Below are 12,867 nucleotides of genomic sequence, written 5' to 3' on the forward strand. Positions count from 1 at the left end.
GTTGTGGTGGTATTTCATTGTTTTTGTAAACAATTGTTGTTACTTGGCCAAGTGCATCATTGACTAGTCTTGTTTCAACCCACAAATTAGAGGATAGCATAAAGTCTTGCCTTATGCATGGAAGTATCTTTGATTGTAGTTGTTCATCTTCTACATCTAAATTGTTGAACCTCTAAGTTGTTCTGCTATGCAAAGGGCTATTGGCTTTATTGTACATAATAACATTTGTTTATTATGTAATGAAACCATTTCATTTGTGGCAAATAAGTGTGTAGATTATAAAAACATGTGTTTCTCTTCAATGGTCATTGAGGAGTTTGATCTTGTCATCAGTAATTTCCAATCTATTATTTTTTATTATGCAATTTGTTATGGTTCCACAATGCATGCCCCATTTCAATCAAAAATGGGGACCCCCTACTTTATTTTTTAGATTTTTCAGGACCCTAGTCTAGGGTTCGAGTCTTTTTGAGGTCTCACTAAGAGCCTTGGTTCATGTCTAGGTCTTGTCCGAGAAGCCCAAACAAAGTTTTGACAAAGGATAAACTAAGATTACAAAACAACGTAGCAGGCGCACCCCTTTATGCACCTAGTGTGCCAAATCTGTTATATGGCTTTTGAGTCCATGTTTGGCGCAGCTGCGTCAAAAGTCTATTAACCTATTTATTGGGGGGGGGTGTCCCTCGTTCTCACTTCACTTTTCCTTGTGACTCCACTTCCCCGCATCACCTTCTAACCACAACTCTCCAGTGAGTCAGGTGCGACATTTTGTGAAGTCCTGCTCCTATGCGAAGGGAAATACATAAGACATTAACTGTCATGTCCCCTAATTAGGGGAATATAAGTAAATTATTATGAATAAATAAATATATTATTTCTTTGTGTTATAATATATTAAAAGAAATATTGATATATATTGTTAATAGTATAATATATTATTAAAGAATAAACAATAATATATTATTGATATAATAATAATATGTTAATAAGGTAATAAGGTAATATTAAAGGTCAAATCATTGTTTACTAATAATAATAATATAATAATATTATCATACAATATGATATTATAGTATAATTATAGTATTAAAATATAATAAATAAAAGATTGATAATATTAGTAAGGTAATCAAGATTCATGGATATCAATTGTACACATAATAATAACAATAATGTTATTAATAAATTATGTACACCATTATTAAATAAATATTGCATATATAAATATTAATAGTAGTGCATCAAGCATTATTATATAATATTGATATATAATTATTATTATTATAGTATAAAAATATATAAATAAATGATTAATGATATTATATAAGAAATGATAATATAAATTAATTCTATAATAAACAAAGATAATAGTTTTAACTATTAATGAATCATAATGTAATTAAAGTGGATTCATAGGGTTACACCCCTTCACACATGATAAGTATATAAGGAATTTCAAATACAGTCTTCCAGATAAGGGGACATTTTTGGGCAGTATCAAAGAAGGATGTGGCAGAAAAAATAATATTAAACTCCATCCTTTGCAAAGAGACAGAATGGAGTGCAATCTTCTGACAGTAATCCAGGGGGGTGCATATTCCACAAAGGTTTTGAGTTCTTCAATGATAGACTTTTGCATATATGATGGATAGAATTCAGGAAAATACAGTCAGCAACTCGATGTTTATTCACCACAAATAAAAGACATTAACACCAACGTTCTAACTCATTCCCATGGCACAAAGTTCATTTATTACTAGCCTATGATTAGAGGCAACCAGATAATCACTGAATAAGGACCATTGTCATATAATATATATGCTTCAGATTAGGAAGAACATTAGTGGAGAGGAATCATTCATCAATCAATATAAATAATTCAGTGAATAAATAATAAGAAATATTGGGGTCTTGGAGCCACCATAGGCATTAGTAAAGTTCAAAGGAAGAAACTATTTCTTGAATTTAAAGAATTAACGATGATGACAGTGAGGACTACTATTATCATTAGAAGCCAATCAACCTCAAAGGTGGAAACCAGCAATAGTATTTGGGTCTAACCAATCAAATGACTAGTATCTAATAAATGGCAAGGATGACAGTGAATTATATGAGTTAGTAAATAGTTTCCAGAATGATCTATATGAAGCAGCTTGGATTACTATTGATAAAATACGTCTCCAAGGAAGCCATCCAGCAGAGACAAAACCATAAGCTTAATCAAGGGCAACATGGAAGTTCAAGAGACACCAACGGGCCATAACCATAGAAGGATTCAATCAATACAAACAAGCAATAAGAAGGGTTAGACAAGGTGTGAATGAGAATTGACCCAAATGTACAGCGTATCTATGATACTGATGTCTGAAGGATTAATAGCTGAAAGGACCATATTAGTGATAAAATAAGATGACCCAATCATACACATAATCATGAGGAGAATCAATCAAAGATGGATTACAGTAGAATACATATAAGAATGTAAGACATTATCTCTGGGATGTTTCAATCGATATTTAGAACTCATACACATGCACCCAGTCGGCAGAGGATGTTCAGTAATAATGAACATGAATAGAGGGATTGCGAACGTATTTAGTAGAGTGCAATATTGTGCACATAACAGGAAGTATCTGGCAGAAAGAATTTATTATAAATGACTAAACCCAAGACATTCAGACTACTCACATATGAATGGTTCAGTATAGTTATTATCAGCACATATACTCAAAAGAAAATACCAGACCAACATACAAAGTCAAGAAAAAATATGGCAAAACAAATGACCCCAAAAAGGGTTCATTACATTAACCCAAATTGGTTGTGTGTCCCAAAAACTAAACATAATAAAAACTTAAGAAATGATCACCCAAACCATTCTCAAAAACTTAAAAGCAAAGGTACATGCACCAAAAAATTGGGTGCTCATTAGCGCACTTGATAGGGTGCGCTAATGCGCACTTGATTTTTGAAAGACGAAAAACTAAGTAAAGAATGATAACCTTTTTAGGTGCGCTACTATACACCTAGTAAACCTAAGTAAAAATAATAATAATAATAAAATAATAAAATGCGCATCAAGTGCACCTACTAGGTGCACCTGGTGCGCCAAATCTGCGTCCTTGGGGTTTTAAAACAATCTTCTTGGGTTTTCAAGCTATCGAGAGGTTTAGTTTTTTTTGTCTAAGTTAGTTTTTTAGTGTCTAAATTAATATTTTTTTTCAATTCCAAACTAATGGACATCTTTTTGTGCAAATAAAATGGCATCCTCTTCATCTTCCTTAGGTGAGAAAATGACACCATAACTTGTGGTCTTTAAGTTCCAAGGCATTCCAACGAAGTCAAGGTTTCAAGATGACAACTCTTATATCAAAGATATTGATTTGGGATATACAGACTTGGGGGAATTCTTGAAGATTTATAACAAACCTATTGAGAGGTTGCAAATGGTCTCCGAACTTATCAGATCAAGGCTTGTCAATGCAAATCCGCACCTAGTATCGGTATAACCTTCGAAGATCATTATGACACTTGCAGAACATTTTGTCCCTAAGGAGAGGGTTGTAAAGAGCATAACATGACAAATTGTCCTTGATCTATGACCAAAGAATATTGAGAAAGTATTTCATCTCCCATAGGCAAATCAATTCATCAAGTTCACCTATGAGCAGGCAGAAAGGTGGTATCGAAAACACATTGAGGAGGCCTCTGAAATCATTTAATCTTCATAACTCATTGAGAAGACTCCTTTGGGAAAGAAAATTAGAAAAGTGGATATGACAAGAGGGTACATGATTAAAAACATTGGATACTCGATCATACTCTTGAGTAGAGTTATGGGTCTACCAGCAGCTGGACATTTGAACATCTTTATGGTGCACTTTATTGAGACAATTAAGAAAGTGGAGATGCCACTAGACTAGGCTTCTACTCTCATTCAAAAATTTTGTGAACAATTGGTGGTAGCAAAGAATCAAGAAAATTCTATGTGACTTCATACCTGGTATACTTGTTGGTTGCAAGAATGACATATTATCTAGGGCTTTATAGGAAGGGCAACATGCAAGATCCAAATGCATGGCCATATATTTGGTAAAGAAGAGACTCTCCAAGCAGAGCAAGGAATACATAATTGTTAATGATGCCTTCATATTTTCTATAATCTGATTCATAGAAGGAAATTATGCAAAGAGAATATCAAAGGAGGCAATGGCACAAATTTCAATAGTCAGAGCCTACTACATCTAATTCTGTACATTCACATATTTGAGGGTGGCGGGTACCATTATTAACCCCAAGAAGCTCCCTAGATGTCCCAATGATAGACTTATCCTCCTAGAGATCTTCCAACAACTCTTGTCTGCATATGATAGAGTTCAAAAGCAACATAAGATATGTTGGACATGGCCTATGACTATAGGACCCTTTCAGGTGGATCGAAGACAAGACATTTTGTCTTTTGAGTGTGAATGGGATCAATATCCCTTGGAAGAATACAATTCTCTTTAGCCATATTTTTATAATATTGGGAGAGTGCAATACTTGGCTAGTAAAACATTTAACCATGAGAAAGCCATTGAGGATCATTGGGTGAATGTGACAAATGACTATGATGTCTGCATCAGGGATTATTGTAGGATGACTTTGTATCTGGTAAAGAAGGCCTTAAAAATAAAGATTCCATTGAAAATACAACAACAAGATTTAGAGGAGTTACTTGATCCTTTGTTCAATAGTGATAAGATTGATGAAAGGCCCATCATGAACGTTGAGGTTGATAGAGAAGAGAATTCTGACATCAACCATAGGGTGAGGCACGTCATTAAAAAGACATAGGATTGGATCAAGAAATCATTTAAACTTGATCCAATTAATGAAACAATTATCTTGCATGCACAAGCCCGGCCAACCAAATGTAGAGGGAAAAAGATCATTATCCCTACCTTTATAGCTCATTCACCAATAAGGCCGAAAATAGTACACCAACTTGATAGGCCAATTGGTTATTATAGAGCTCAGAAGGGCAAAGGAAGAGGCAAGAGGAAAATAAGTTCTCCTCCAAAAGTTGAGCCAAAAGAGGTTGAAATCCCAACACCTCCACAACAAGGAGAAGAAAATGTACAAAGGTCAGAAGATACTAGAACTCAACAAGTCCAGGTTGATCCTCAAGTGCCACGAGTTGCACCGAGCCAGACTAAGATAGAAGTTGAGATTCAAGAGGTCTCCCCATAAAAGAGGCATCTCCTTCAGTACCAAAAAGAAGAAAGATTAAGACTCCAATGAAAAGGAAACAAAGGGTGATCAAGAAGGTGATCCCTTTCCCATCCATCCCTAAACCTATTCCAGAAGAGGGAGAAGAAGAGGATGAGGAGGACGAAGAAGATAATTTTCCACTGAGTAAGAGAACCAGGCTAGCCAGAGCCACAAAGCAAGAAAGGAGAATAAGTTCTATGGCTATGCCTCCCTCAATCCCAGATGAACCTTTGCAAACTACTACATCAGAGGATGAGATACAACAATGGATTGATGAGTAGTATGTAGAGGGCACTAATGTCTTTAAGATGTTAAATTTTGACTTTATGCCCATAGGTACTGATTTGGTTGGGGATAAGATCTGAGATATGCCAACCAATCAACCTCAACAGGAGGATTGGACTCAAATGCCCCCCGAGTCACAAGGACTCAAAATGGTCCCCACATCCCAATTACATGTTACATTTTGTGTTCACAAGGGATCAATTTCTCCTCCTCCTATAGGAATAGAAATTGAACAAGTTTAGGCAGAACTAGAAGAGGAACCACAAAAAGTATTCACTGATGAAGTGTCGAGAAAAGGACAAATAAGTGAACAAGCTCAGCAAACTTTCCAGGACACCGAGGTGCGAACTATGGGCTCAACAAAAATAGAGACTATGGATGAGGAGCCTTCACAAAGGGAAAAGACCATGGAGAGGAGCAATAAGGGCAAGAGTATAGTAGAGCAAACGCCTTCATCCTCAAAAGGAAAGTCACCAATACAACATGTTCCAAGGTGGCTCTGAAAAGAAGTAATAAAAAACAAGAAGCAACAATTCACTACCAAAGAGGAGGATAGAATAGAACTAATTGAAGTAATGAGGAAACCTGATTCACCTCCTAAGGAAGCATGACCATTAGCCTTCATTATAAGTGATTTGAATCAGGACCTTTTTGCTCATGTAGCTCTTCCTCCTTCAAAATCAACATTGAAGAACTGACTCCATGAGATTATCAGATTCGAGAGGTCATGCTTGGAAAGCCCACCTTGGAAACAATAAAGCTGGTGGTCACCACAAGGATGAAGGAAGTTTTTCAGAGATTGGAATAGGATGGGGAAAAGTTAATAACACTTCGGTACTAGAATGAAATCCTAAAAGGATATTTGAGTGAATTTGTTGGTCCATTGGACCTTGCCAACCCCGAGGAGACTCTAAATGCAACAATTAAAAGGAGAGATAGGGGTGGTGAGATTGGATCCATTTTTGAATGCCTGTTAGCAATGGCGGGAAAGTTTTGAGGAGAAAGGTGTACTTATCATCTAAGGGAATCTTAAGCTACTACATGTTATGTAGGAGAATGTAGATAAAATGGTAGCAAATTTGAATCAAGATTTTGGTCTTATGGATGAGGTACATACCTAGGGAAAGGATCTATAGGTATTATAGGCAATAAAAGGCCAAAGGTATCGGATGCTCGTGGATGTATATATGGTAGAGGAGCTAGATTTAATTGATGATTGGATAGAGAAGATAGCAGATAACAATAAAGTAATGGAATCATTACATGCGAAGATCCACCGGCTTAAGGACCAAGCTCGAGAGTAAATTTTGGAAGCTGAGAAACACTATAGTGATACATGCCTAGACATTTTTGAAGATGATGCACGAGAGAAATTGATATTGGTAGAGGTGGTCGTTCAAAGATTTAGGAAGATTTTTAATGAAGTTTCTACTGATGAAGATATTCGACAAGCATTTAGGATGGAAGACGCTTTATTAGAGCTAGATACTAAACTCAGGGATTTTGCTGAAACCTGTATAGAGGTAGATAATTATAGGCATAAAGTCAGAGATAAATATAATGCCTTATATTTACTAGATGCAACACAGGTCATTGAGATAATAGAGAAATTCAAGGGCAAAAACCTAGACATAGCATTGGTATGAAGGGGGACAAAACCTAGAAGCCAAAATTTCATTTTTGACACGGTGAAATTTTGCATTTTTGGACCCTTGAGGTGTGTTGGTGGACCAGGTGTGTTGTTGTGCCAGGTGTGCTAGTGTACTTTTTGGTAGTAATGTGTTGGAAGAATTTTGGATGTGTTAGAGTTGTGCAAGTGCACTAGGTGCATTTCCTCCAAGGTGTGCTTTTCCAGAGGTACGTCGATAGTTAACTGCTAATTCTAAAAATAGAGCTTTCCATGCATCAGAAATGCATTCTAGCAACAATTTAACTCTGAAAAATGCCCAGTGAAGGTTAAACTTCTATTTTTTGACACTTTTAAACACTGCTACATCAATTAAAGGCTCTCTTCTTCATTTTCTCTCATAATTTCTTTGTTTTTATGACATGTAAAGGCTCGTGCATCCAGTTAGGGATATAAAAATGGATGGAGTCCTACTAAGCACTAATTAGATAGTTAGTTTGAATATAATTAGTTTATTTTATTAAATTAGAAGCATATGATTGCATGAAGATATCTCTCATTCTCAACACAAATTGAGGAGATGGTTTCTTATAAATACGAGAATGTAATATGTAATTAGGGTCACTGTTATTTTGCAATAATATATGCTTTTGGTGCTCGCATTTGGAGTGTAATGATTCTTGCCTAAATGTGTTATGTTTTGTGAATGTATGTTCATGGAATGTAATTGAGCCAAAAGTTTATTGTGTTATTTTTGGTTGTGCAATCTTTTAATTCTGGTGTTTGCTATGGTTTTACGAATTTCACTAACGTATCTAGTTCGAGAAGAGATGACCCATTTTGTTTCTACATAGCTTTTTGTCTCGCATGAGCACACTTTTTGTGGCCTTGTGATTTGATGAAAAGTGAAATATCTCATGGTTGCTAAAATTTCCATTGACGATTGCATCAGTGGAATTAAGGAAGCCTTGCTCCTATTTTCATTGGTTACCCATCGATTTCTTCCAAGACTTAATTCACAGACATGTTGTTTTCGTAGGTTATGTCCGTTAGGATTTTATTTCCATGTTATTTGCTTAATTTTCTCATCACCCTATCTTCGTTATTTGCTTTACTAACCCCTTGAATAAACTAGGAATTCATATAGTTGCATTGTTAGATTGCATCCATCATAAAAATAGAAAATACAAAAGCATAGTTTCCTTTTTGTGTGTTATATTCTTTTGAAGCGGCGAACAAATTTCACATCTTATCTAAAGTTATCAAAACTAGCAAAGGCCTCCTCATGAACATTCACATTTATCTTCAATTGAGCAGATTCCAGTAGGTTACAAGATCACCTGGAACCTTGGAGTTGATTCTCGGATTAACTTTTCAAGAGAGGAGTTCGAAAGAATTCATGTCATTAAGTATCATGCACAAGGACAGCTCAACACATTTCACAGGTTCAAGAGAAGGTTACAGAACCTTATTTAAGTAGCATCCTTTTCATCTCGATAAAATATTTTATTCAAAGCTATAATTGTACTAAAGTTGTGCCATAGTGCTCCCCCATATGATGTTGATGCATATATTGGAATGTCTTTCATTAGTGGCAGTTGGCCCAAATCATCGAATAGTAGCTTAGATCGCCCTCCAAATAGGATATTATTTTGGCATGGAAATGTTTCTTGTAACCGTTTGTCAATTTTTCCATTAGCTTTGGCCCGATGAATCTCGTTTCATCTATTAGAATATATTGTATGAATTGCATTGTTTGTTGGAATGTTGCAAGTGTTTTCCCTTGCAATGGTAGCATTTCTTTGATTGGTATTTGAAGTGCATAATGAATTATGGATGCTTGTATATTGAATGTTGCTACACCTATTGGTGCAAGGAGAAGTGGTGTTCATCCATTTTGAATTGATTTTGTTAATGTTTCCTTGATGTAACTAATCAAGTTTGATTTTCCTATTCCAGTTGTTCCTTAAATAGTCATTCGCAGTGGAGAGTTGGATGTGTTTTCATTTGCATTTTAACCAACTATGTCGTTGATTTTTTCTGCTTAGGTGCTAGTGTGCTTTCCTGATTTTTGTATGCTACTCTATTAGCATGAAATGTTTGACGCTTGGAGTAAAAAAAGGAAGTAGTTATAACTTCTTCTAATGGGTTGACTTCACATTCTCCCCAATCATGGTTGATATATATGTCATGTCATCCTAACATGTCCATTTCATCTACATGAATAGGTTCTCTTGGTTGTAGAGTGGAAAGAAGTTGTCATTCTTCATGTATGTCTTCTTCTATATTGTTTTTCTCCATAAGTGGACTTTCTAGATCATCTACTGTAGCTATTGGTACATTTGTTTGGTGGGCATGCCATGGAGTATACATGGTTTTAAATCTTTCCCAATAGTGTATTATTTCTTCATCTGATTTTCCCAAATCTTGTTCAATGTTTCTAAATGGATAATATAACACTAATTATGTCCAACAAAATGTAGAATATGTTGTGTCATGTATAGTTGGGATAGTGTTAAATCTTGGAGAGACTCGAACAATTGTCTTCTTTGGATGTTGTTTCCACTATTTTTTTTGTGTGATGATTTGTAAGACCATTTTTTAGTTTCCCCTAGAAGTGACATTATTTCAAGATGTGTGGGTTGAGCAATGTATATGTAAATATGGTTTGGCAACATATTTGCAGTTGTAGGGGAGATGGAAATATGATTTGTAATTTTTTTGTGGACCGAAAGATAAACAAATTTCTTGTTGCTAATGGAAAGTGACAATTTAAGTAGGAGATGGGAGGTCTCTTATGCACCAATGTCTCTTTCAACAAGTATGTCAGATGACATTTTTCTAAAAGAATTTGTTGTTGGTGTATCAAATGGAAAATTGGTGGAAATACAAGATAGCATTGAATGGTATGTTCCAGACTTTTGCTTTGCTTTTGAAGTATATTTTGCAATATAATTGAGCACTCCATTTAGTGATATAATAGGTTGGTAGTTTGTGTTGTCTCTACAGATGGACAAAATTGATGGGTTTTGTAGGTTTAGGCGTTCATCATTTCTAGCTTGGTTATGTTTGGGTAGGTCATTTTCTGCAAAAATGATGTTTGATTTTTCTTGTAAGGCCACGGTGCTCTATAGAGACATGCCATAGTTGTTTGCTTCCTTTGAAGACATGCTTTAGGTATGCATTTTGTATGTTGTTGGACACAATTGACTAATTCAATGTAATCATTGAGAGGGTTATTTGTCAATATCTTATTTGTTTCCATTAAGCAAGGGTCCTCTGTTGTTCCTTGATAGAATGTTTGATTCCTACTTTTAGTACTCCTTGGGTTCCATGTGGAGACATACTTATCAATGTATTCAATTGCACTTTCTACATATTGTTCATTCTTCCATTCCAGTTTGTCAAAGTTTGGTATGCTAGCTATCCAAACAAAGCCATGGATGTGTGCAAAACCTCTGTCTTGCCATTCATACCTATACAGATAAAAAAATTAGTATGTAATTTAAGAAGGGCTTTTTTTTTTTTTTTTTTAAAGAGGGGTAAATGCTTTGACCTGGAGCTATGAACCAGTGAGGCCAAAAATGGGGGACCTCATCCCCATTAGATTTGAACCTTAATGGCAATGATAACAACTCAACAACTTAACCATCGCAACATGTCACTATTGACTAAGAAGGGCTTAATTGATATGTAAACATGTGATTTAATTTCTTACATGTACCAGTAATCAGTTGCCCCTAGTAGTTTCTCGAGGACCTCTTCACGAAATGCAATAAATCTATGATGCATGTAAAGTGTTGTAAGATGTGGATTCTCAATTATATTTTGTAACCTCAATTTAGCAACAACAGAATGATTTGATGGTGTTTTTGAAGGCATTATGTTGTGTAGGTTTGTCCATTTTTTATATGTTGCACTAAGAGTAAAGAATAAGTGTTGGACAACCTAGTTGAATAACCATATCAGATAGCTTCATTCTTCTTTCATTCCAAAAGGGTCATGTTCCATGTATCTTTGATGTGAATCACATAAGCTAATTTTCTATCTTGTTATTAGGAAAATCCTTTAGTCTTTTTCTGAGGCCACCAATAGTTGGGGGTAATGAGTCATATGTTTGATGTTGTACAAAAATTGAGGTTGTTGCTTGACTTTGATGCCTCATAAGTAAGTTTAGTAAGAAGTATTTGAAATGTGGGTATTGACCAAATCTATTATCCTAGTATCGAATGAGGTAGAGAGCATATTTGTGCATTTGTATTTCCTTCACACATTGTTGCTTGAAGTTTGCAGTCCCCATGGGAAAGAGAGTTGGAAATGCCATTATAAAGAGTCCTTCAGTTTTATACTCATTTATGGGGATTGGTGATATAGTTGGCCATTATATTTGTGAGGGACTTTCTTTACCTAATCGGAGTAATGAGAACACCTTTGAAACCTCTATAGATGTGGGTGGAAGATTAGCCACAAAGGAGAATTGTGTTTCTAAAATGTTATGTAGAAGGTCTTCTTCTATAGCTTGTGTTTTTGAATATTTTGATTCTTGAGGATCATCTCTTATTGTAGTTTGAAATAGAAGGTTTGATATGTCAGTAAGTACAGTAGGTAAAGATGATAATGCATGTTCATCTACTTCTACATTTTTGTAGTATGGATCATCATGTATCTTGTACTTCAAAGCCATGTATATTCGATCCTTGCTAACATAGAAATTATATTGTTGTTGGCCAATGCTTTCCCTATTGACCACTATCATATCTAAATCACCAATGTGCCTTGGCAAGTGAGATGCAATTGATGCTATATCTTGAGGGAATGAAATAGTGTGGCCACTATATTTGAGTTTTCAACCTCATGCATAAGTGACTTGAAGCACAAGACTCACTCTTGCAATTAACATCTCTTCAATTTGAGTAAGTATTTCCAAACAAAGAGGTTGTTCTTCAGGTTCCATGTTGTTCCACTTTGAGAAGCGATGTCCTGTTAGAAATGCTTTAGAATAACTGAGAGGTTGGGGGGAGTGAATCAATTATTCAAGGTCCAAATGTCCTATTCAAACTTTTCACTAAGTACAGTGAGCCCATTCAACCATTTATTCATCCAAGCTTTAACTTATCTAAGCAATAAGTTACTGTAAATCATCATGCAAGCATAACACATAAAATATCAACGCATAACACAATGATTTACGTGGAAACCCAGTTTGAGAAAAACCACCAGTGACATGCTATTCAATTCTCGCTCTTTTGAAGTGACACCCTATGAAAGGCCTGCCCTGCTAAAGGCTTACAACACACTGTTAAATGTGACCTTGTTAGAGGATTTAACCACCCTGTTATAAGTGGGCCTGGTTAGAGGACTTTAGAACATTCACTTGGAATGCCACCCTATTAAAGGATTTACAAATGGCTATTAAACCAACCTAAGTCCATAGGATTTTCAAATATAATACAATTGCTAGAGAGTATTATAAAATCTTGACTTGACTACAACATACAACTTATCTTACAGATCTTAGATCACTTCTCAGCTCATACTCTTGCCTGGCCTTCAATCTCTGCAACTCTTGACAGCTTGCCCTCCTTTCAAGCTTAGTCTCCTTAAGTCTCTATACTCAATGTACCAGTGTAATCATCTCTTGATGACCACTCATAGGAGTAGAGTGTCTATGCTCTTCCTTCTCCTAGATGTCTCCTGCTTGA

This window comes from Cupressus sempervirens, chromosome 7, assembly GCF_028749045.1.
Source record: "Cupressus sempervirens isolate cs-2001-9-10 chromosome 7, ASM2874904v1, whole genome shotgun sequence".
In the NCBI taxonomy this organism is placed as follows: Eukaryota; Viridiplantae; Streptophyta; class Pinopsida; order Cupressales; family Cupressaceae; genus Cupressus; species Cupressus sempervirens.